This window comes from Lissotriton helveticus, chromosome 6 (assembly GCF_964261635.1).
Source record: "Lissotriton helveticus chromosome 6, aLisHel1.1, whole genome shotgun sequence".
Taxonomy (NCBI): domain Eukaryota; kingdom Metazoa; phylum Chordata; class Amphibia; order Caudata; family Salamandridae; genus Lissotriton; species Lissotriton helveticus.
The window spans coordinates 1,253,719,442-1,253,746,379 of record NC_136067.1 but is presented as its reverse complement, the minus strand read 5'-3'; positions in this window follow the sequence as shown (position 1 = coordinate 1,253,746,379).

The following is a 26,938-nucleotide window of genomic DNA, read 5'->3' as shown; positions in this document are numbered from 1 at the left end:
CAAACCAGGCGGGCCAGGGGGACGATATACTAGTAATCCCTTTACTGATTGGTGCGGAGCGAGAGAGATCGAAAAAGCGAGAGACTCGGAGCCGCGGATGTCCTCCGCAGGCAAGATGGTACATGCCGTGCCCTTCTTCACCATCAGTGCCACCCCTCCGCCCCTTCCCTTAGCTCTGTCCTTCCTGAAGATGTTATAATCCGGCGGAATTGCCATAGCAATGTCCGGATTAGAGGAATCTCCCCACCAGGTCTCAGTCAACATAAGACAAAGTGGCTTCTCTGTATCGAGAAGCTCAAAGATGTCTTGCGCATGCCTGCACGCAGATCTAGTGTTTAACAGCATGCAGGAATACTCAGCGCCAACGATGTTACTATTGGGGGATGATGAAAGAGCACGATTGGGGCGCCAGCCACAGCAAGGGCAGCGAGACTTACCTTTGTGGCGGCCAGGGAAGACCGGGCAACAGCGGCTCTCACAATGATTGAGAGAGCCCAGCTCCTCAGACGTGTAGCGCAACATAGATGCACCAGATGTGCACATGCCGAATAACCGAGCCCCACCTGCCGACCCGACCACCTCCGGGACGCAGACGGGCAGGACTCTGGCTTGACTCCGGCGCGAGTCCGGCTCTACCGCTGCGCGTCACCGCTGCGCGAGTAGAGCGAGCATTAAGTAGGGCTCACCTGTGGTCCTAATCAGCGCTAGCGCGCTCCAACAAGTGGCACACTCGCCAGTAGCCACCCCCAAGATGGCGACCAGGCGCCAAACACGAAGATGGGAAGAATCCGCTCAAAACGCGGTGGGGGGCCCAATTTAAATGCAAGTGTGTGGGCACAGCAAGATGCAATTAAAAACAGGGGAAAATGCAATTTAGAAAAACGAAAATCCAAAAGCGGTATTTTAAAACTAAGCAGCGCTGTAGATTACAATTCCAGCAGCATAGCGCGCGTGCGTGCTATTACCTTTACCAAGGTCGAGCTGAGGGAATGCTCACCTTAAGTAGGGCTCACCTGTGGTCCTAATCAGCGCTAGAGCGCTCCAACAAGTGGCACACTCGCCAGTAGCCACCCCCAAGATGGCGACCAGGCGCCAAACACGAAGATGGGAAGAATCCGCTCAAAACGCGGTGGGGGGCCCAATTTAAATGCAAGTGTGTGGGCACAGCAAGATGCAATTAAAAACAGGGGAAAATGCAATTTAGAAAAACGAAAATCCAAAAGCGGTATTTTAAAACTAAGCAGCGCTGTAGATTACAATTCCAGCAGCATAGCGCGCGTGCGTGCTATTACCTTTACCCTTGAGGGATACGACACCATGCTAGGATGCGATCCTGGAACCTGAACGCAAACATTTGCTGGCTATCTGGATGCAATGGAACAGTAAAGAACGCATTGCAAAGATCTATGACTGTGTACCATTCTGCATCATGCAGAATATGATAAAGAATTACCGAAGGGTTTGGAACAACTGGACAACATGGAACAACTATCTGATTAACCTTTCTCAGGTCTTGAACAATCCTGTAAGTTCCGTTTGACTTTTTGATACCTATAATCGGTGAATTACATGGACTGCTTTCAATTTCTTTCAGAACACCTTGTTTTATGAATTTTTCAATTACAGGTATGACATCTTCAATAGTTTCTGCCTTCATTTTATACTGAGGAATATTTGGAAAATCTACTCCTTGTTTCACTGTAATTTTAACTGGGTCAACATTTTTCATTAAACCCATTTCACTTCCTATCAAATCCCAAATTTTAGCATTCACTGTCTCTTTTAATTCTTCTGGAAGATTTTCTTTATCAAATGCAGGAAATAATTTACTTTCCTCTGCTTCAACCATTCACATTGTTAATTTGTAAAACCCATCTTCTTCTAAAGTTTGGAGCTCTATACCCTCCGGTGAGCAATATATTTTGCAGTTCATCTTACACAATATATCCCTCCCTAACAGATTTACAGGACTACTGTTACAAACTACAAATCTATGTTTATCTTTAAATTTACCAATTTCAACTTTGACAGGATCTGTTAAGTCTGTTTTAATTTGTTGATTAGGTATGCCAACTACTTGGATGGTTTTCTATTTCCACTGATCTAACAGTAGAACGAGTAGCACCTGTGTCCACAAGAAAAGTGATTTCTACATCATTCACTTTACCATTAACAAATGGACCTGATTGGTCTAGCTCAAGAGTGGCTCCAAGCACACACTCTTCCTCCTCCCTCAGGCACCGTCATAAGTAATCATCAGAATCACTTCCTCCATTTTCATTCAACAAATACTGTTGTGAAACATTTTGCAGATTCACTCTTTGCGATCTGTTTACCTGTTCACCACCACAGAATCCCGTCTCTGAATTGTATCTCTGCACATTCACACAATTTGGAAGTGGTGGTTGTGGAATCTGACTCTGGTGATTCACTACCTGTCGCTGTAGCTGTTGCTGCAGATTTATCTCATTCTGCATCTGTGGATTTAATGATGCAATTTTAAAATTTCTGGGCGGATTTTTACATTTGCGCTTCCAGTGTCCAATTTCGCCGCAATTAAAACATGGGAGTTTCTGCTTAAGTTCTTCAATATTCACATAAAATTTTGGTTTATTATAATTACCTTTAAATTTACCTTGATTCCGATTAACATTTTTATTTTCCGAACTTGCAATTTGTTGTTCAGCTACTTTTACTTGTGCCCACATGGCTTTTTCTTTTAACTTTTTCTACTTGGCATCTATGTCATCACTGCAATATTTTGCCTTTCTCAAAATGTCATCAACTGAAAGTGATTGCCAACCGACTATTCCATTTCTAATCATATTGCCAATTTCAGGTCTTAAACCATAAACAAACCTGTATATGAAGTGGCTCATATCCTTTTCACTTAATTTTTCATAGCCACTATACTGTTTAAAAACCAACAGTAACCTTTCATAAAATGAATGTACTGATTCTTTCGGCTCCTGATTTGTTCTATCTATTTTAACCCAATCAACTTCTTTCGGGGGAATTTTGTTTTTCAACCAATAAATTACTTTATCATACAAATCCATAACTTCTGATGATGGTGCACCTGTTATACTATCTCGTGCAGGTTCCACTTTTGGCCAACTTACAGAACCTTTACATTCTGTCCAAAGATCTGACGGTACGACAATATCAAAGAATCCATCAAGATCAATCCACAGAACTTTCGAGACTTTAATGAATCTATCCACCTGTTGATACCATTCTACAGGCTTTTCTCTCAACCGGGGAAAATCATTAGTGAACAATAAGATGTCCTGTCTTGTCCAAGGAACATGCACATACCCACCACCTGCTATTTCTCTCATTGGAAACTGATTTGCCACTTCACCTCTTTCTCTCCTTTCTTCCTCTCTTTTCTTTGTCCATTTTACTCTCCATTTACTTAAATCTCCTAATCTTTTTAAATACACAATTAAATCTTTTATATGCAATATTCTTCCATTAGAATTCATGTTTTCAATATCCTTCTCGGTAAATTCTATTCTGTAATGCTTACCCAAATTCTTCTGTCTGCTCAAATCAACTTCCAGTTCAACGGCTAATTCTTCCAACTGTTCATACTTATTTTTGGTTTTCCATTTGATAGAGTAAGCTTCGCATCACGACTTGCTCGAGTCATGAACCTCGCCCGTGTGTAATCAATTAATAAAATTTGTACGTCTTACTAATCTTTTATTTTATATTCGAACGAAGTAGAGGAAGCTTGCGTATGTGTATTTCTAAAACAACTAATCAGTGTTCCTAAACATGGCCGCCGCTTGGAAAATTGCTTCTGCGCATGCGTCAGTCACACTCACGTGACCTGACGTAGTTATAAGTTTGGTGGGAAAGGGTGCGCATGCGTAATACACAGCTCTCGTGAATAACGTGGTGATGCTTTTGTGAATGTGTATATGTTGCTAACATATAAACTGCATAGTATATTTTTATAATGATAAGTTTGAAGTACACAACCCATGATGTGTTTTTCATACCGTCACTTCTATGTTTTAATTTGTTTTCGCTTACTTTTCATGTATCCTCGACTCGGAGGGGTGCTGGGCTGGGGAGTCCATCTTGGAGGGTATTTCTGCGCAGAATCACTAGAGGCTGCCACGACATTGAACTCAGGCCAAAGAAGGTTGATGCCAGAGCCACCCTGGGAAAGTGTACCTTCACCCAGCAAAAGCATCATGATTATGTTCTATTGTATCGAAATGTATTCTTTCCATTGTATTCTCTGCGACTTCTCGTGGGAACCCCAATCTTGCTAGGCGGTACCCAGAGATGCAAAATAGGCCTCCAAATAGTCTGTTCTGATTGGTGTGTTACCCAAACCCTACCTTAGGACCAATCCAAATTGAGGGATTCTGACACTTTGCAACATTGGGGGGTGGTACACCGTCCCAAAACAGTATATCTACCCTGGGTTCACCTAGGGAAATTGTCCGACTTGTCTGGTTTAGCTGACCTGTCACTGACCCAACGCACTCAATAGGTGACTTGATACAGAGGTGCTGCGGAGCACTCTGTCCGAAATTTGACCATAGACTCTGAAGGTTTTACTGAACCTTAAGTGCTGGCGAAGCACTTTGCTGGGGAATTCGCTGACCCAATCGGGGTCCTGATCGATAGCTGCAGAGAGGGTGAAGCGCAGGCGTTGCTTCCGAACTGCGGGTGCTGGTCGTATCCTGGTGGTCCTGTCCTGATCCTAATCTGAGGGTTTCCTGTCCTGTCTTGGGTGTCCATTCTGCACCTGCTGTCCATTTGAGGGGTATCCTTCCTTGAGGGTTTCCTGTCCTTAACTGACCCGTGGCCAGGGTTTGGTTTCCACACCAGTCTAGGTAAATATCACTCTGAAAACTCTGAATCTTGCACCTTTCTGAATTTCTGTCTTTTGCTTTAATAAAGACATACCTTTGCATATGTTAATTTTCCATGCTTTCTCCCGCAACCATTGAATCATAAAGCCATTTGCATTTATTTCATAACGTGTTCCTATGTTACCCTACCTGTTAGAAATTATATTTTGCATTGCAGTTTGTCATTTCCTGATATGGTCTAGAACATCCTTACTTAAACTGTCTAAAGAACTTTTGCCTTAAAGCATAGCGTGTCTCTCTTCATAGACTCTCCTATAGTTATATAAATGTCCCGAACTCCTGTCTCATATTCTTTGAGATAATTCTAGAATACTAGTCCTAATCAAGAGCCTATCCCATCTTTAGTGATTCATCTTAAACGTTCTAATTCCTGATCCTTCATTTGAATGTGTCCTGGTTCCATTAGTTTATAAATGGTTGCACTGACTTATTTGCTATTCAGCTATGTACTTTCTGTTATTCTGATTATCGATTGCTTAATTACTGTGAATTTGATGATTTCTGAATTTTACTAAATTAGATAAAGACTTTAAAACTTCCAGTTGTCCGTGGTCATTTACAAAGAGAATTTGAATGTTATTTGTTGGGTTTGTATTTTGCTGCCTTTCCTTTTACAGCTAGCTCCCTGATCCATTGTGGTCATAGGTACCCGCATCGGTAGATGGTAAGTCGGGTACTCTGAGGAATAGCGAAAGGAACTCACAAATATCTGATAGCAGACTGTGAGGTCATCCGATCAATGTATATGGTGATTTGAAATATATGGGCCCGAAGCCGGAAGTGGCGAAATTATTGGTCGGGTGACCCGCGCGCTCTATCAGTATTTTCTGGTAGCAGAGTTATGGTTAGGGAATAGTAAAAGGTTAGGTAGGACTAGTTAAGCTAAGTCAAGTCGGTAGCTGCTAGTATATGGATGCTGCTACAAGAGCGGCCAATTCGAGGAATTGATCACTCTCTTGAAATGTGTTGCTTTTAAATTTATGAATTGTTTGAAAATTGTTATTCTTGTTCTTATATTGTTATATGTATTAATCCATGCGTACGTAAAACGTTTTGTTAAATGTTGTCGGAAATCCCCTGGGAATTGAAAAGCGAGTGGTGAATAGAATCCATTTGCTTGAGGTCGCAGGCTCAAGGAAAGTTAGGTGCAGGTTAGGTAGAACCGGAAGCACTAACTAGGGCTTTTTCTGAATACATGTGTGAATAAATGTTAGTAACGAGGTTCATTGGCAAAATTCCCATAGTGGCGTAACCTAATAAGGGTCACATCGGAAGAGTAGCAGGTTCATCGGAGCTTGGGTGAAAGCAAAGGGGTCCGCTGGGAAACCTTAGACTCGGATATATCCCGGAAAGAGTGGATGGGTCTAGGGAAGTAACAGGTTCACTGATGCTAGAGTGAAGGGTAGGCGGAAGAGATCTACCCGTAGTGTGTGAAAAGTAAATGGAAGTAGTTTACTTGCAGTAAAACAACTCTTTCCTGTCTAGACACTTGAGCACTGTGGCGAATGTGTATTCGTCGTAAAATAACCAAGTACTAAGCACTTTAGAAAGAAAGAAAGTTTCCGTTACCTTGTGAAGGGATGGAGTCAGTCGCGAAGCGTCTCTGACGTCACTCCGTGCTGCGCTGGGATTGGTAGAAACAGCGGGCGGGTAGCGGGGCTGGAATTGTGAAGGAGGGGTGAGCGCCGAAGCGTGAGAACTGTCTCGCGAAAAGGCCGCGCACCCATTGGCCGAAAATATTTGAACTCGTGCACCCCATTGGTCGCACGGAATTGCAAGACGCATTCTGATTGGAGGTAAATTGGTAAACAAAGTTAAACGTAGAAATCGTATGTGGCACTCGTATACTCCAGAGACTAGACCCGATCCAAGAAACCTAGGGTTTGAAAGGGATCAGTTGAAGGCTAATAGATACGACATTATGTACGGAAGTAAGCGAAAATTGTCCCTTGTAAATAAGGTAAAGAATTACTTCAAAAAGGATAAGCCGATCAAAACTAGAGAGGGCATTGTTATTCCACCACCAAATACTCCTGCCTCTTTCATGATGTTCGTCAGAGGGTACAATACATGTGTGTGGTTAGAAAATTGGGCGAAATACACACAAGATGACGGAATAATGGCTTTTCCGTTAGAAGGTACCTTTAATGGTAGGATCCTATTCAATTTAAGAACCCGAATGAATGAATTACATCCCAGACCGAGACTAACGCAGTATGAGGCATTAGAGGAATGGGAGATCGAGGCTTTCCAAAGAGAGAAGCCCCGAATGGACAAAGGGCTGACAAAGTATTACCCAAAACTGAAACAAGAAACCCGAGACAAAAAGATGAAACAATGGAGACAGAGCATGATTGTTGAGGGACTGTTTCCCATGATGCCAGCAGAAGATCCTCCTGGGGGGGGAAAAAGGACAGAGAAATCCAAACACTGGGGGCCCCTCGGAGAATCAGATGACGAATTGTTAGATGACATATGCATGAGAAGTCCGCCTCCTTATAATGAAGGACACCGACCTGCGAGTGCAGGAGATATTCCCCGGAGACCCCTACAAAGGGAAGAGGTCAGGTCCGCAAGTGTAGGAGGGGATTATCTAATTCCTCCTTATACTGAGAATCTAGGACCCGTAGAAACCAGAAGTATTTACCCTAGGAGACCTGTAGGTGGGGAAATGGGATATTCACGGGAAGGAGATTTTTGCCCTCGTCCCCCCTACGGAGGTGAGGTGAGGTCCTTAGGTGCAGGAATGCCGTTATTACAGCCCCGGGATGAGGAAGATCCGAGAATCCTAGGCACAGGAAGTTTGTTTCAGAAACCTAATTATGGTGGAGGGCCGAGTGAGACACATCCCACTGCCCCGAGTTATGCTCCTATTCTGACCCCGCAGGTGTTACATGACAAATCTTTGGACAGGTTATTAGAAGAGAAAGAGCGAGAAGCGCTAGGAAATCAGAGAGCTGAAATAATACGGAAAATGTCACAACTAAATGCAAGTCCTGAAGCCTTGACGATCCCAGTAACTATCGGACCGGTGGTTCCGTTGTACGGGGACCGTCAAGGGAGTCCGAAACCTCCAGTAATTACTCCTGTCATTGCACCGACCAGACCAGAACCCTTAATCATAGATGACCAGACAAGTGAGTGTGAGTCGGAGGTCTCGCTGCTAGATCTGCCCGTTAGAAATACAGGAAAAAAGATACAGAAAAGACATAATCCTTTTAACGCGAGGGAAATTCAAATGGAATCGACCTCAGGTACTAAGAGTGTCACATTGGTGACTCCTGAAGAAATCGAAAGATGGAGTCAAGAATTTGAAAAACAAGCGTCCCCAACGAAACCTTTAGATCTCTACAAGCTGAGAATAGAAATAGAGGAATTGATGGCAGGAAACGTAGGATTAGACAGATTAAATACCTACTCCGAAGACGAAATGATGTTTATCTGCAAGAGTCTCACCCGAAATACCCGAGTACTTCATGAAAAACTGACAGACACTGCTGCTAGCATGGGAGTAGATATTTCGAGATCGAAACCGCTGCAAAAACCATATAGGGCAGATTTCTCAGACAAGGATTTGGAAAACTTGAATGTTTCAGGGAAGAAAGCACAGGTCAAGGAACTATTGACCGTATTGCAAAAATGGGGAGATGTGGAAAGGTGGAAAGCCCGATGGGTCAAGAAAAAGGATGAGGCCAGGTCTAGGCAGGCAACTCCCGAATTCGCTCTAAGAGAAGCTGACAAGCCAGAACAGTTATGCCCTATGCGCGAAGTACCAGGTGGAAAGTATATGCACGTTCCATGGTCCAGACAGGATATTGTGTCCTTTACTAACGATTTCCCGAAATTGCGCGAAAAGCCAGTCGACTGGTACAGGCAGGTGGAAAGGTTCGTAAAGGTGCAAAAATGCCTGTGGAAGGACCTGGATGGGTTCTTTGACATTGTGGTCCCTGTAGATCTATGGACCGAGTGTAAAATAGCCATAGCTTGGCCTAGTGAGGAATACCTGAGAGATGACAAAACAGGGGAACCATCGAAGGAAGTAATGAGAAAATATGAGCAGGTAATACAGCATCTGAAACTAAAAGTGCCAGCAAAGGAAACTGATTGGACCAAGATAGATAGAACCACGCAGGAAAGAGACGAGACAGTGCACTCCTTTTATGAAAGGCTGTTGCAGGTGTTCAAAACATACAGTGGTATAGATAACATCGAGATGAAGGATATGACACATTTTATTTACAGGTTTGTAAATGGTTTAAGACCCGAAATTTGTCAATGGATAAAAGATAACAAAATCTGTTGGCATACTAAAAAGATGGATGAGGTCCTACGGTACGCAAAGTACTGTGAGGACGAGATGGCAGAAAAGAAAAAGGCTCTCAAGGAGAAGGTTATGTGGGCTCAAGTGAAGCTCGCAGAACAGCAGGAAAAACAATTGAATAAAATGGCTAAATCCACTCAGAATCCAGGTCCTGGGGGTGGGGGTGGAGGAAAGCCCCGGCCCAAAATGAGCAGGGAGGAGGCTAAGAAGAAATTTCCCTGCCACCAGTGCGGAGAAATTGGACACTGGCGAGACGAGTGTCCCTATTTGCAGGATGATAACTCCCAAACACCTGATTTAACTCCACAGACGCAGAATGAAAGACCAAGAAAGACCCAACAACAGGTAAAAACGATTCAGTTGCCCCGAGCACCAAAGCAAGTATTTAAGGGAAAATCCACGCATGGGTGATGACGTAGAAGTCTGGGGGAGCAATGAGAACAGAAATGCAGCAACTTCGCAGTATTTACTAAATGATACCTTCCTTTGTGATGACCCGTACTGACGGGGCCTGAGAGGGGAGGACGAGGAGTGCGTACTTGGCGCCTCCTTGACGGTAGACCAGTCAGGACCATACATTGAAGGAAAGGTTGACGGAAATGATGTCACTTTTCTGTTGGACACTGGCGCTACCCGTTCTACTGTGAGAACAGTGGACGTTCCAAACCTACCCCTCTCGGGAGAAGCAATCCAAGTAGTGGGGGTATCTAATCAACTGATTAGTACTCCTGTTACCGAGCCCATGGAGATCTCAATTGGAAACTTTAAAGAAATGCATAGATTTGTCGTTTGTGACACCAGTCCAGTGAACTTACTGGGACGTGATTTGCTGTGAAAAATGAACTGTACCATCTTTTGCACACCAAAGGATGTTGAAATTCAGACCCCAGATGAAGATGGCATTTATAAATTAATGTTAATAAGACCTGACTCAGAAATTAAACGAATGACTATGCAGGATTTGCCCAAAGAACTCCAAGAAACAGTGAAGCCAGAGGTATGGGACTTTACCGGGAAAGATGTAGGATTAATGAAAAACGTAGACCCCATACAGATAGCAATAAAGGACAATGCAGTATACCCTAATACTAAACCCTACAGAATGAATGCAGAAGTGAGAGCAGGTGTTGCCCTGGAAATACAGAAATTGCTAGAAGGAAACATCATACAGGAAGTAATGAGTAGCCCATGCAACTCACCGATTATGGGCATCAAGAAGCCTAGTGGCAAGTACAGAGTAGTGCAGGACCTAAGAAAGGTAAACAAAATAGTGGTTCCTTGTTGTCCTATTGTACCGAACCCAGCAGTGATTCTGTACCAAATTCCCTGGGATGCTGAGTGGTTCACTGTGATAGACCTATGTCATGCATTCTTTTCCATTCCCTTGCATCCAGACAGCAAATTTCTTTTCTCATTTGCTTTCAACAGTCACGTGTATGTCTGGAACAGGGTCCCCCAGGGGTACACAGAGAGCCCCTCTATCTTTAATCAGATCTTGAAAAAATGTTTGGAAACTTTGGTCTTACCTGGAAATACTGTTTTGGTGCAATACATTGACGACCTCTTGGTGGCGTCCAAAAGTCATAAAGATTGTGTGATTGACACCATTGCCCTACTGAATCACCTGAGTGAGAAGGGACATAAAGTGGCCCCTGAAAAATTACAGTTCTGTGCAAAATCGGTGAAATATCTGGGGCACCAGATAGAGAAAGGAATCAGGAAAGTAACGTCAGAAAGAGTGAGAATAATTCAAAAGATGCAGTTACCCCGTACTCAGAAAGAAATCAGAATGTTCCTTGGAGTGATAGGATACTGCAGGCAATGGATTGTGGGATTTGCAGTCCTAGCTAGGCCTTTGATAAAAATGACCAAGAGAGGAACACCGGATATTGTAGAATGGGATGATGAAAGCTTAACAGCCTTCACAAAATTGCGAGATTGTCTGTGTACAGCCCCTGCATTGGGAATGCCAGACTATTCCAAGGAATTTGCCCTGTTCTGTGACACTCGCGATAATTGTGCATTGTCAGTCCTAACCCAAGAACATGGCACAACGAGAAGGCCTGTGGCATATTTCTCTGCCACCCTGGATCCAGTGGCTGCTGGATTACCAGGATGTCTGAAAGCAGTAGCTGCTACTTGCACAAGTTTAGAGCAGAGTGAATTCATTGTCATGGGACATCCTGTAACTGTGTATGTTCCACATGGAGTGGTAATTTTGCTAACAAGAACGAAAACTCAGTATCTCACCCCTAGTCGGCTGACTAAATACGAGAGGATTCTCGTGGGTGCTGCAAATATAACGATTGTCCGGTGCAACATTCTGAACCCCGCCACTCTGCTTCCCAACTCAATGGATATGGAAGATGGGGAGGAAGATGAGCATAACTGCATTGATTTAACTGAATTTTGCACAAAGCCACGCCCAGACATTAAAGAAACACCTTTGCCTAAACATGACATGGAATTGTTTGTGGATGGTTCATGCCTAAGACATGAACAAGGAGGCCTGAGTGCTGCCTATGCGGTAGTCTCCTTAACCAAAATTGTAGAAGCAGGTTATTTATTTGAAGTAAAGTCTGCACAAGTAGCCGAATTGATCGCTATGATAAAAGCTTGCAAATTGGGGAAAAACGTACGCCTAACAGTGTATACTGACAGTCAGTACTGTTTTGGAGTTGTGCATGACTTTGGCCAATTATGGCTACAAAGGGAGTTCCTGACTTCATCAGGTACCCCTATTCGAAATGGAAAAGTTGTTCAAGACCTTTTAGAGGCGATCCAATTACCAAAGGAATTGGCAGTGGTCAAGTGTGTTGCCCATAAGAAGGACTTTGACCCTGTATCTTTGGGAAATGATTTCGCTGATCGAGTGGCACAATTATGTGCCAGGGATCGATTGATCATAAATCCAAAACGGGGGGGGCCCGGAACCAGCTGCCAACTTCGAGTGTTTGAAGAAGTGCCTACATGGGATGAAGTGAGAGAATGGCAGCAGGCGGCACCCTGGCAAGAAAGAGAGAAGTGGAAGGAAGAAGGGTGTAGACCAAGACGTGAGGATGGTGTCATCTTGGGCCCAAATGGTATGCCTGTGTTACCCAGACACTTGCTTGGCACAATGGCGAGATTGATACATGAGGGATCACACATTGGTAGGGGCGCCATGATTCTGGTATTCCAACAGACTTGGTACAGCAAAAAGTTCAGGAAAGTAGCAGAGTCCCTCTGCCAGAGGTGCCTGTCATGTCAACAGATGAATCCAGGCAAGAGAACAATGGTGGAACTAGGGAAAATTGGGAGGTCAGGGGGTCCCTTTGTGAGAATACAGGTTGATTTCATCACCATGCCACGTTGTGAGGGGAAGCGTTATGTCCTTGTCATTGTCTGCCTATTTTCAAAGTGGGTGGAAGCTTACCCTACTCCCCAAAGTGACGCACTGACAGTAGCAAAGTGTTTACTAAAAGAACTGATACCTAGATTCGGGGTTCCAGTCACTATTGAATCAGATAGAGGCCGACATTTTCAGAATGATGTGATCGACCAACTCTGTAAGGCATTTGGGATCTCGCAAAAACTCCACTGTGCATATCATCCAGAGGCTTCTGGAGTGGTGGAACAAATAAACGGGACTATCAAAACAAGACTAGCGAAATTGTGTGATGCATCTGGCATGACCTGGGTAAAGGCCCTGCCTCTGGTTCTGATGGGACTCCGAAGTATTCCAGACCGGAAGACAGGCCTGAGCCCCCATGAAATCCTGATGGGAAGAGTAATGAGACAAGCGTGGGTACCAGGAAGCAAACTGTTGAGTATTACTGATGATTTGGTGCTTGAATACTGCAAGAGATTAGGTGACCAAGTACGTTATATCTCTCGCCAGATCGGAGAAGACGCCGTCGCTAATCCAACGACTCCTCTCCACAAACTGGTTCCAAGGGACTGGGTCAAAATAAAGAAGCATACTCGGTCGAGCTGCCTGGAACCAAGGTGGGGACAGAAGCGCCAAGTAATCCTGGTAACGACCACAGCAGTGAAGTGTGCAGGTGTTCCCCATTGGATCCACGCCAGCCACACCCAGAAGGTACTACCCGACAAAGAGCCTGGAGAAGAAGGCCATCCAGCAGAGGGGCCTGCAGAAGCAAGACCAGAAGTAGCTGACAACGTACAGCCTAGTACCAGTCAAGCTGAGGGGTCCGCAGATGTTGGTCCAGGGGTAGTTGATAACGAGCTACCGAGAGTCAAGCCTGCTGAGGGGTTCCAAGAAGTTGGTCCAGAAGTAGCTGATGACGAGCTGCCAAGCATATGGCCAGATGAGTGGATACCCTTGATTGACCTCACCGAAGACCCCATCAGAACAAGGGAACGAATTTGGGAAGGTAGAGAGTGGAATAGAGAGGAAAAGCAAGGCACAGGCGAAGAACCTCAGACTATTGAGATTCACATCAAAACTGAGGAAGGAGAAGGTCAGACAGGGACTGAGCAAATAATTGATACACCTCCCCAAACTCCAGAAGTCGAAAACCAACAGACTAGACCTAGTAAAGAGATTCGAGCGGAAGAAAATCAAGGGATCGAAGTGCTCGAACAGGAACAGATAGGATTAGAAGAACGTGTTCAGGACACAGAAACAGAGACATTTGAAAAGCAAACACAAAACTCTCCTGAACAAGGCCAGTTTAGTAACCAGGCAGAAGAAATAGATACGAGCCCGGGAACTAGTCAGATAGGAAGGGAAGAAAAGGAAGCAGAATTGCCACAAGCAAATGAAAATAAAAGGGCAATAAAAATAAACGAAATCCCAGTGCCAACTAAAAGACTTAAGAAAAGAAAGCACCTTGAGCCTGGATTCATAAAGAAATTGAGGCTAAGGATAAAAACGGTAGAAGAAAAACGTGCAGAAGAAAGGAGGAGTTCTCGCATAGCAGAGCAACCAGAAGACACTTCCAAAAGAAGGAGCGATCGAATAAAAAGACAAAACAAAAAGTACAAGTCTCCTGAATGGACGCTCGTTTTGGAAGAATTTGAAGATCTTGATATAACTGACGAAAGCGACGGAGAACCAGTCGCTGAGTATTCTGCCGAAGAGGAAGACAAGCCACCGTGAATTTGCACAAAAGTAAGCTACTCGTGCAAAGACACAAAGAGGGGTCGAGAAACTTCTTCTGAGCCAAAATGTCTGATTCAAACGTGAGTGGTAGACCTAGTCGCAGTTGTTGCAAAACATGCTGCAAGGTATGTGTATGTAGTATAATTATAGTGATATTAGTTTGGATAGGACTAACAGTTTTCATTCCTTTTGCGGTGAGCAAAAATACTAATGTTCACCCTACTGAGATTGTAAATACTGACAATGAAGAACTGATAACACAGAGTGTAGCAAGACGTGAGAGAGCACTCAAACAAACAAAACGAGACCTAGAAGCATCAGATGAGGGAGGACTACATTATCACGAAGTTAAAAATAAAACACATTTAAATGTTTTCGCAAACTTGTTAATACACTATGTAGAGACTATGGAAATTGAGGATTGCTATGTCTGCATGAAGCTACCTACCTCTGTGGCTGAAGGCGTGACATACCATCACTTGCCCCTGACATATGGAATATCCTGTAGCATTTTAGCAAGCTTATTTTACAAAAGAGGACCGTTACAGTACTATTACTCTAACAATGACGTGATCTTTTCTGAACTTCCTATACGTGGGAACCTGAATCCTGTACATACCAAAAGTGACGTTACTCGCTATATGGGCGAATACTTTCTGACTATAGGCAATATAGACATAGGTGACGCACACAGAGATATCTTGACCTGCTCTTTGCGTGAGCAGGAAAAGATGTTCCTGAACATGGCAGAGAAGAGGAGAATAAAAATAAAAAGAAAGGCAGATGACGAAAAACAGAAAAAACCAAAATGGGCTGAGGACATGGAAGGCACCTCAAATGGCGGGGCGGGACCTGCTCTGTTGCTGGATTTTGAAAGGAATGGAAAGCTATGTCTTCACCGCGAGAAGACTAGCTATTATAATAACATTTTCATTGGTTCCAGTGAATGTGAACATAATTACAAGGTAATTGGAGGATGGGGTTTCAAAAATGGGTCAGAGCCTGTGTATCCTGGAATTTATTATATATGTGGAGACAAGGCTTATTTCAAATTGCCGGATCACTGGTATGGAAGCTGCTATTTTGGCATTGTCTTCCCGAAAATATACCATGTGAATGAAGTTGCTGGAAGCAGTGAAAATACTAATGGCTTAGTGCGTAGTTAAAGAGAAAGCGTAGGTGAAATAATGGGTAGTATTTTCAGTGCACTGATACCTGGAGTGGGAGTGGTTCTGAACACTCACAGAATTTGCAAATTATCCACAATAGTGGATGTGTTGTCTACTGACACAGCTCATGGATTTCTGCTGGTCAATACCGAAATGGTTGCGATCAGATCAATGGTTTTGCAGAACAGACTTGCTCTTGACACCTTATTAGCAAAAGAGGGCGGAGTCTGCCGGATGTTGAAGGCGCAACATTGTTGCACTTATATTCCGGACAAAAGTGTGCAGCTCAAAAGATATGTGAAAAACATTACTAATTTGGAAAAGGAACTCAAACCACTCGAGGTTGACAGTGCCTGGAGGAGACTGGTAGATGGTCTCTCAAATGTAGGTCATTGGTTTGCTAGCTTATGTAAAAGCTTATTGTTTAAGGTACTGATGCCAATTGGAATTATAGGTCTTATCCTATTTTTCATATTTGTCTGTTGCAAATGCCGTAAGCACACCAGAAAGCATCAAGTGAATGCCAGAGGAGTGAAACGAAGTGTGGATGAGCTTGAATTAGAGGAAATGAATAATCAGATATACAAAAAGGTGAAAAATTCTCACCCTACCAAAAATGAAAAAGAGAAGCTGGATCGCTTGCTGGAAGAGATAGAGTTGTATAAAGTGTGAAGAAGTTGGCATCTGGTTCCATTGTTTTTGTGATGATAGTAAATATCATCAAAGAGGGGATTGATAGAGCAAGATTCGCATCACGACTTGCTCGAGTCATGAACCTCGCCCGTGTGTAATCAATTAATAAAATTTGTACGTCTTACTAATCTTTTATTTTATATTCGAACGAAGTAGAGGAAGCTTGCGTATGTGTATTTCTAATACAACTAATCCGTGTTCCTAAACATGGCCGCCGCTTGGAAAATTGCTTCTGCGCATGCGTCAGTCACACTCACGTGACCTGACGTAGTTATAAGTTTGGTGGGAAAGGGTGCGCATGCGTAATACACAGCTCTCGTGAATAACGTGGTGATGCTTTTGTGAATGTGTATATGTTGCTAACATATAAACTGCATAGTATATTTTTATAATGATAAGTTTGAAGTACACAACCCATGATGTGTTTTTCATACCGTCACTTCTATGTTTTAATTTGTTTTCGCTTACTTTTCATGTATCCTCGACTCGGAGGGGTGCTGGGCTGGGGAGTCCATCTTGGAGGGTATTTCTGCGCAGAATCACTAGAGGCTGCCACGACATTGAACTCAGGCCAAAGAAGGTTGATGCCAGAGCCACCCTGGGAAAGTGTACCTTCACCCAGCAAAAGCATCATGATTATGTTCTGTTGTATCGAAATGTATTCTTTCCATTGTATTCTCTGCGACTTCTCGTGGGAACCCCAATCTTGCTAGGCGGTACCCAGAGATGCAAAATAGGCCTCCAAATAGTCTGTTCTGATTGGTGTGTTACCCAAACCCTACCTTAGGACCAATCCAAATTGAGGGATTCTGACACTTTGCAACATTGGGGGGTGGTACACCGTCCCAAAACAGTATATCTACCCTGGGTTCACCTAGGGAAATTGTCCGACTTGTCTGGTTTAGCTGACCTGTCACTGACCCAACGCACTCAATAGGTGACTTGATACAGAGGTGCTGCGGAGCACTCTGTCCGAAATTTGACCATAGACTCTGAAGGTTTTACTGAACCTTAAGTGCTGGCGAAGCACTTTGCTGGGGAATTCGCTGACCCAATCGGGGTCCTGATCGATAGCTGCAGAGAGGGTGGAGCACAGGCATTGCTTCCGAACTGCGGGTGCTGGTCGTATCCTGGTGGTCCTGTCCTGATCCTAATCTGAGGGTTTCCTGTCCTGTCTTGGGTGTCCATTCTGCACCTGCTGTCCATTTGAGGGGCATCCTTCCTTGAGGGTTTCCTGTCCTTAACTGACCCGTGGCCAGGGTTTGGTTTCCACACCAGTCTAGGTAAATATCACTCTGAAAACTCTGAATCTTGCACCTTTCTGAATTTCTGTCTTTTGCTTTAATAAAGACATACCTTTGCATATGTTAATTTTCCATGCTTTCTCCCGCAACCATTGAATCATAAAGCCATTTGCATTTATTTCATAACGTGTTCCTATGTTACCCTACCTGTTAGAAATTATATTTTGCATTGCAGTTTGTCATTTGCTGATATGGTCTAGAACATCCTTACTTAAACTGTCTAAAGAACTTTTGCCTTAAAGCATAGCGTGTCTCTCTTCATAGACTCTCCTATAGTTATATAAATGTCCCGAACTCCTGTCTCATATTCTTTGAGATAATTCTAGAATACTAGTCCTAATCAAGAGCCTATCCCATCTTTAGTGATTCATCTTAAACGTTCTAATTCCTGATCCTTCATTTGAATGTGTCCTGGTTCCATTAGTTTATAAATGGTTGCACTGACTTATTTGCTATTCAGCTATGTACTTTCTGTTATTCTGATTATCGATTGCTTAATTACTGTGAATTTGATGATTTCTGAATTTTACTAAATTAGATAAAGACTTTAAAACTTCCAGTTGTCCGTGGTCATTTACAAAGAGAATTTGAATGTTATTTGTTGGGTTTGTATTTTGCTGCCTTTCCTTTTACAGCTAGCTCCCTGATCCATTGTGGTCATAGGTACCCGCATCGGTGGATGGTAAGTCGGGTACTCTGAGGAATAGCGAAAGGAACTCACAAATATCTGATAGCAGACCATGAGGTCATCCGATCAATGTATATGGTGATTTGAAATATATGGGCCCGAAGCCGGAAGTGGCGAAATTATTGGTCGGGTGACCCGCGCGCTCTATCACATTGAATGCTTTTACAAATAAACAACAATTCCTCATCTTGATAATGCTTTAAATTGTCAGGTCCAATTGTGCCAATAATTAATTCCTCCAAGTCTGCTTTCAATCTTGCAACATCAAGTAATTTAGCTTCTGGAGTCTTTGGGGTATGCGGTGTATGCGTTAAATCTATTCTATTTATACTCTTTTCTGGAGTATCAGCATCAGATTCTGCACCAGTTGGTGTTCTTCCTATTGGACTTTGAATAAAAGTTAAATCGGGCATCTTTATTCTTTCTTGATGAATTTCTGACAAATCTGAATAAAAATTTTCAGCTACTTTCTGAATTTCTGCATTTAATGGAATAGTCAAAGCTGAATGTCTAACTTCTCTTTGATCAAATACTGGTTGAACAGGCCCAATCGTTACTGGTACTGTTACTGCTTCCATGCTTTTAGTTAACTGCTGTATTAATTCTTCTTTTGTTCAAAAATATTCCGAAGTATTTGGCATATCCCCAGAACCTTCTGTTCTTATTACATTTCTTAGAGTTTCATTCCTGCGAACTGGAGTTTCAATATAATTTCTGTTTTCACCAGATATGCTAGAATTAGTTCTGGTTTCTACTCTTTCAGGAGAATTTGCATTATTCGGGTATAATCTGGGTGATGCTTCATTAATAATTTCTCTAGGAGGTGCACTTGGAGTAGTTTCTGAAGGAACCATCGGGGAAGACCAAGTACAAGCTGGTTTATAAGGAGTCTGCTTCTGATTTGTAATATACATTTCTTCTAAAACGGAATCTTCTAAATCACTTTCTTCAACATTATTATTTTTCTTTTGAATATTCTTTTGACCTTGTACTTCAGTAACCATCTCTCTTACTGTGTACAAACCATCACACATGTCTGCACGTCTCCAACGACGCATTCTATCTTCATGAGTTTCCCTATTAATGTCTAACTTTGGACCTCTTGTTATACCACTGTTTTCTCGTTGAAGTTCAAACATCTCATCCTCCCATTCAACTAAAGTTTCAAATTGAGTAGGTCTAGGCTTTGGCACAAGAGCCATCATTTTTTCTCTCAAGTTTTTCAAAACCCTCAAATTAAATGATCCATCTTCCGGCCATGCTAATACACCATCATCTTTGGTATAATCCATCCAATTATCCATCCAAAGACAAGTATGATAACCATATTCACCTTCCATATAGGCTGCAGGTGTTTTAAACTTATGAAGTAATTTTCCACCTTGCGTTTCAATTTTCTTATCAGGTTTAAATATATTTTTCAATTTCTGAAACCATGAAAGCTTCTTTTCCTCTCTCTTGTAGTAATAACTCATGTTTTTAATCAAATCCACTTATTTTTAAATGATCGTAAGTATTTTCTTGTTGTTCCGTGAACCCAACCAATCCGTGCGCGAAATTCACCACCAAGCCAATCAGGTTAAGCTAGGTCACCACCTTGCTCAACCAATAGAAACACTGCTTTCAGGTGAAGCCAATCAGCTATCAGCTCGTCTTAGTCACGTGAACCAATCAGCACGTTTGCTGTGACGTATATTAGCCAATCACAGCGCGGACCCTTGTGACGCACACTGCCGCTGCAGCTACTCGTCTCTGACTCCAAGAGCTTACCCCTCCTTCACAAAATATTTTCACAGCGCCATTTTAAAACAAAACTTTTCAATGAATTTCAATTAGTAACTCCAGAAAAACAAACCATTTGTCTGTTTCGCTAAAATAAAGTGATAGCTTTTACAATCATACAAGTATTCTTTGCGTGGAATAGACGACGCTATTCTCACAGAATATTCATTCGTTGATAAAGTAAGACTACTCTACCCTTCTAACAGGTAATAACAAACTTGTTTCTCTCTGAATGCACATAAAGTGACAATTCAAGTTTAACTCAAACGTAATTATGAAATCATTTTCGCACATTCAAACAAAGAAAACCCTAAACAAGCATACATAAATCTCGGTAGGAATTTAACCAACCATAGAAATCTACTCTCGCCAGTAAGAATAGACTTCACTACCTTACCCTTCACTCAAGCTTGAATAAAATCTACTACTCTTTTCACAGTGAGTTTTAAAACAGGCACCAAGTCCTTATACTCAGAGCTAGAATTTCATAGACAATCCTCACTATGCATTTTACCTAGCACACCTAGAATCCCTAAACTTGTGCTGTACGTCCACAACACTAGTGATATATGTCAATACCACTATTTTGAAACAAAACAAATGCACTGTGTAACTTCACTTGTCACACTACTCTTATGCCGGCTCAACTAGGAATTTTCACTCTGCTGGAAAAAACCTTTCGACTACATTTAACAACTTAACAGACTCAACATATGTTAAAACATCGATCCTATGTAATTACCATGTAGCATGTCCGTTACCATAGTAACCGTAACTCTGCTACCAAGGAATTGATGCAGCGCCCCTATAGAAAAACTGTCTCAACAACGCTACCCAACACCATAATACTCACCAATAATCATAAATCACTCATAAGGCCCATAAACTAACGAGACAATTTTTGGGCAACTGAATCATGTGACCTAATTAAACAAAACCTATTTAGAAACTATTTACACATTTATATACATCTGCAGTTTATCATCTCTTACCTGGTTAGTGAGCGGAATCATAATCTCCTCAAAAGGAGTGTAGACCGCTGGGACTTTTTCATGTATGAAAGAATGAAAAGTCTGAGTTGTTGCATTTACTGCTGGGAATGTAACCCAAGAATAGAACACATCTGTTTGATAATCTTCGTGTGCCTCTATAAATATTACTGTACCTCCTCGGTCTGTTAAACCATGTCTGAGGGGTTTTTCTGTTAGTGCATGCCTGATTTTGGGTGCAAAATGTATTGCATTTGCTTCCTCTTTGTCGTTTGAGACCTGTGTCCCAGTGACAGAAGCAGCTGCCTCGGCAGACATTGTGTTGTGAAAACAAAATGTCCTAAAAAGGGTTTTCAGATAAGGTTTTTAAAAAAAGGACAATTGTTTGGGAACTTATTCCTTCAAGCTTGTTTAATCAACAGCCAATACATAGGAAGTTTGCCTACTCAGCTGTGGTGGAATCTTGTGCCTACCCACTCCAGACGTCTCTGGCATTTTGTGAGTAGGGGTCTCTGAGAATAAGCATGACAGAAATACTCAGATTCTACTGTTAAATAAGTGCCGCAATCACGGTTGGGCGCCATGTAGTGTAGTTCCTATTTCCCTTATAGGTTCTGCGCATTGGAATAACATACACGATAGACTTGGCATAGGACTGAGGTCAGTATGCCCCTAGTATGTATATTAAACTTAATTACTGTGTATCAGCTAGCTCAGTGGCCACTAGAAAGTTCTTGAAGACAAGAAGGGAATAGCTTCTGGCAACCACATAACATAAAACCCTGATCCATCAGGTTCGTGGAAACAATATACTACTTTTCATTCAGTCACTCATCTCAGAGAAGTACTTAGAAGAAAGTCAGGTGTGTTTACAATAAAATGTATTGCACAGTTGTTATTCTAGTACTGGTCATATGTCCTGCGACAACTGTTGGACAGTAGCAGAGAATTATGGCCAGCAGTGCAGTTAAATAAAAAGGCATGATTCTACCATTTTGCAATAGTAATGAACACATACATGAAATACAGAATGCATTAAGATAAAGCCTATACCCCTATGATGCCTAACTAGATGTACCTAAGTGTACCTAGGATGTGTGTAAGTCTTTAGAGAGCCAAGAATCCCCCTAGGAGTTAGTCTAACCCCTTTACCTTAGTGGGACTTCAGCCTGATCTCGAGCTGGACACCCACAGATTGTTGATGGACCTCTGCCAGCTGGAGGTTGCAGCGCCTTGGGCAGAGTGTCGCCCTGGAAGTCTCGGTCTCCTCTGCCTTGCTTGGGCAAAGGGAGGTATACTTATACCGGATAGGTGCCTTGGATTGACGCAAAGTTGGTCAGAGGAAGATGAGTTCTTGGAGAAAGGGTCTGTTTCCAAGAATTTGTGTTCTTGGAGAAAGGGCCTGTTTCCAAGAATTTGTTGTGACGTAGGTTAGTCACTGTTGGACATGGAGATTATGTATTCAGGATGGACCATCTTCTGTGCACAGATCACATTGATCAGATAAGGGACAGCCTCTTCTTGTTGCTCGTTATTATGAAGGGAGGGCTAATCTAGGTCAAAGGGCCTTAACTGGGTGAAAGGTCCTGCCTGTCTCTGTGACACGAAGGATTTGTGCCTCTGAGACAGAGTACCTATGTTAGGGCCTCAATTTCGTTTATAACAAGGATGGATTGTATGTAAAATGGTAGGTCAAGCCCTGATGTGTGTGGCTTGACCTGATAGTTAATCGCTGAACGGTCGGATGGTCATTTAACCGCCACGGGGCTCCAGGATCTAAAGACAGAGAGAAATAATCAGCACTGGTAGACCCGTGCCATCAACTTGAATAAGCCGCCTACTCTGCGATCCAGACGGGGAAGCCGCCCCCATAGCCTGAGATGATGTATCCATAACTGAGAATCGACCGGGAGGCCCCCCAACTCCAATGAACCCTTGCCTGGGGACTACGAAGGAAATAAGGTGTGCACTACCAAGCACTAACCCGGAGCGATCACCGGAAAGAGGACTGGCTGAAACTATATATCACGCAAAGTTCGCGACGTGCATGTAAAAAAAACACCCCACATTGGAGAACCTACCTCGCGACGTACTGATGCTCCCGATTCCCGGGTGGAGGAATCCATACTCTCTCCCCGCGAATTGAAACAAGCGGTGTGTCCCCCACACATTGGTACCTCTCTGCCCTGATGAAGGTGTGGTCCCCTCGGACCATACACCGAAAGGCACGTTGGCGTGATTCTAGGGAGGGATGAAATTCCATCTGACTGTGACATCTGGACCAATTTGAACTTGTGTCCCCTCAGTCAAAAATCACCCCCCTGCACACCAACTGGCGTTGATGTACTCTATAGTGGAGAGTATGAATGTTTGCTGTATGTAATGAATGGGTTTTGAGTGTTGATAGGTATGATATGTGTGGGACCGTTAATGTGACCTATGAAAGCTTTTTTCTAATGTATAAATATATATGATGTGTTTTTATCCCCTTCAAAATATCAAAAAAATAACTAATTGTTTAACGAAATAAAATGAAATCTTGAAATCATAAAAACTAGTGTTGTGTATGTGCAGCTCCAACTCCTACGCGATAGTTATCTTGTATAAATAGGATCCCTGTGTTGGACCCATGCTTATCTCAGGGGCAGGGTTTTCTTTTTCTTCTTTTTCTTTTTTGCTGATATTGAATTACAGCCTATTTTGTTTTTCACGATTGCAAGGCTACCTATAGGCCAGAATAGGCAGTTTGATTATAACATCTTATAATCGTAACTGACCCTGGAAACAATGGTAGAAATTCGAATTTAGTGTGTCTGAACTCAGAATGATAAAATACATCTTTTTGTAGAGTTGGTTTTAACATTCTGTGTTTGAAAATACCACTTTTCGAAAGTAGGTATTTTCTTACCTAACCATCTAGCCTGCCTCTGCTAGCTTGTGTATTGTATGTCTGGTTTGTGAGTGACAGGGGCTGGGGTGGCTCCAGGAGACAGGGTGAGTCAGCACAAGGCTGAGTAGACCTTTCTGCATGTAGATGGGTGGGAGAAGTAGCACCTGGGCCTGAATAGGACTATGCCTGCCTTCCACAAACTGGCTTCATCTCCTGTGGTGTGTCTGATGACCCTGGCCCACCCTGCCTTAGGAAAGAAGGAGTTCTGTAAACAAAGTGCTACAGGTCGGCACAGAACTGGTTTGGACTAGGCACAGGCCCCTCTGCTTTCGAGGACAAAGGATTTTGCAGTGTAAATATAGGGACCCAGACATTAAGACTTTAGATCACTTCTGGAACAACAAGACGAACCTCTGCCAAGGAGAAGAACCAAGGAAGCTGTAGGAGTTGGACTGCCCCCAGGCCAGTGTGCTGTGTTGGCCTACAGTGGTGTCTTTAGTGCCAAGGAGAGGAGAAGGAATTTTCGAAGAACTTTCATCTTATTGCAGAATATTACTCTAAGGGCTTGAACTTGTGCTTGCCTCCTGCTGAAGTCTCAGGGACAAAAGACTTCACCACCAGCTCCCCTCTGAATTTCCATGCTGGGAATTCTGTCTGCAGAAGCCTGCGTGTCGCTGGGAGCTGGAAGTGCACTCAATGGAAGAAGCGGGTCGCATCGCATATGTTGCCGTTGCATCGCCGGTGAAGAGTGTCGCCGCTGCGGAGGTCGCTGCCGTTTCACCACAGAAGCATGTCTTTGTCAAAGCTGTTACTAGACGCATCACCGCAGAAATGTGCTGCTGCCGCAGAGGTCGCCGTCGCATCACCGGAGAAGGGCCTGCCGCGGCTCCAAAGCTACAGAGTTCACGTCGTCGCATCAAGGGCACCATCTTATCGCATCGCACCGGATTGTCGCATCGTATCCAGGTGCCATCTTCTCGCATCGTACCTGGAACGCAGTACGAGAATCCTCTCCCGTAAGGACCAAGACGCATCCCCTACTCTGCGTAAGCATTGAGGCGAAACGCATCATCTCCCCCGAACAAGGAACGAAAACATCTCCGTCCTTGCGAACCTTTGGTTTGTTTTGCGTTACGCATCCAGCTACTTTTGAGAGAACTGTGTCGCATTTACCATCAACTTAAACTAAGTAACTTCTACCATCTTTAAGTCTATTTTAAGTACAGTATTGTGGATGTTTGTCGTTTATGGCCTTGTGTTAAGTCTATATAAAGAATACTTTTTTATAAAAACCTGTGTTATGTCCATCTGTAGTGTTTTCACGGTATCACTGTATGTGTTCATAAATGCTTATCACACTGCCTCTGAGATAAGCTCATGCCAAGCTACCAGGGGTCATCGAGTAGTGCAATCCCCTTTCCCTGACTTAGAAGCAAGGGTTCCTATTTGGTCAAAGGTGCATACCATTGCTAACTAGAGACCCCCAGTTCTAAAAACCCCTGTCAGTCAGTTGTCAGTATTGTACCTGGGAATGTTTGGGAGGCAGTCTGACACCATGGTCCCTTTGTGAACGGTGGAGTGTGTGTTACAGTGTTGCCATATTGGTCTCAATGAGGCACACTTTGAGTTTATATGTCCCAGTTGGTCATGTAGAATTATTTTAGGGTGGTTTATACAGTCTGTGCAGTTAGCCAAATGAAAGGCTTATATCTGTTCAAGGGAGGACTAGGAGCACATTGGGCTATGCTCCTCTTGCTGCACATACCAATGCTTGTTAGAATTATCTTGATGTGGGCTGTCAGTAGGGTCTTTAGCAATTGCTTAGAGTACTGGATTACATCGAACATCCTTGACCTGGGCTCTGACATGCTGGTGTACCCACCAGCGTGATGCATTCTGGAGCAGGGAACTCACAGGAGTAGTGTGGCATCTGTACAGAGATTGTGCCAGTTGTAGAGCAGGGAAAGTGGTGGATGGGTAGGTGAGGGTTAAATGTGAATGGTATTTTTAAGTTTGGCTAACAGGGAAGGTCATAGTGAGGCATGAGTAGTGTGCCAGTGGCATACACATGACAGCTTAGTTAAGACAAAGAGAGTGCTGATTCATGGATGGCTAGGCAAGTGCTCTCAATTGTGGTCGAATGGCTTACTTGCCTAGCTGGATCACAGTGATACTGCACTGATATATTTCATTCTATTTGGATCTCTGTTCCACACATGGATCAGTTGATGTCCTAAGGGTAGTCTCATATGTGAGACCACTTACATCCCATGAACATATGCTACCAATCATTTGTAATGCATTTCTTGTACAGGCTCCTACACGTTTGAATAGTGTGATGATTTACACTTTGTGGTGGAGGAAAAGAATGAATATTTAAAGTATTGCAGAGAGTGGATCATGGTTCTGACATGCAGACTGACCAGTGAAAAGTTTGTAATCTGCGCAATGATTCAATATGTGTTCAATTGTGCAAGTGTTTTCACATAAGTGAAAGGTAGGTGTAAGAATAAGGAGGTGTGTCATGGTTCGCCGCTTTCATAATGGACTCTTCGTGACACATTTGCATTCAGGCCAGATTTTCTGCTTTGTACTACATTTGGAAATGTGGAGTGTCCGTTTGGATGAGTTAAGTGGAATGGCTGGATAGCCAGTGTTATTCTGCTACAGGACATACTCACTTGGGGATGTTTAGTGCGGCATTACACAAATGAGACAAATACCCACTGGTGTTTCCTTTAAGTTTTCAGTTGATGTCAATAATTCTCTACAGGGGTGAATGGCATGGCCTGTCATTAGGTGGGATGGTATGCCATTGTATGGCATGAGCCTGTCAATGTCTGCTTTGGGTGTGGCTGACCTGTGACTATATCGCGGAGGTAGCTGTCTTAATGTGTCATCTACCTTTGCTCTCTGACTCTTCCCACACCTCATTGTACTACTGTGAGCTCCCAAACACATCCTGTTAGCTCTTGCCTCCTGTACTCCTCCTTGTATCAGGACTGAACATGATTTGACTGCAATGATCGCCGTTTATACTTACTGTCGTCTCCACCCTCCTCCATATCTCCTATTGCTCATCCCATTCCTCATGCAC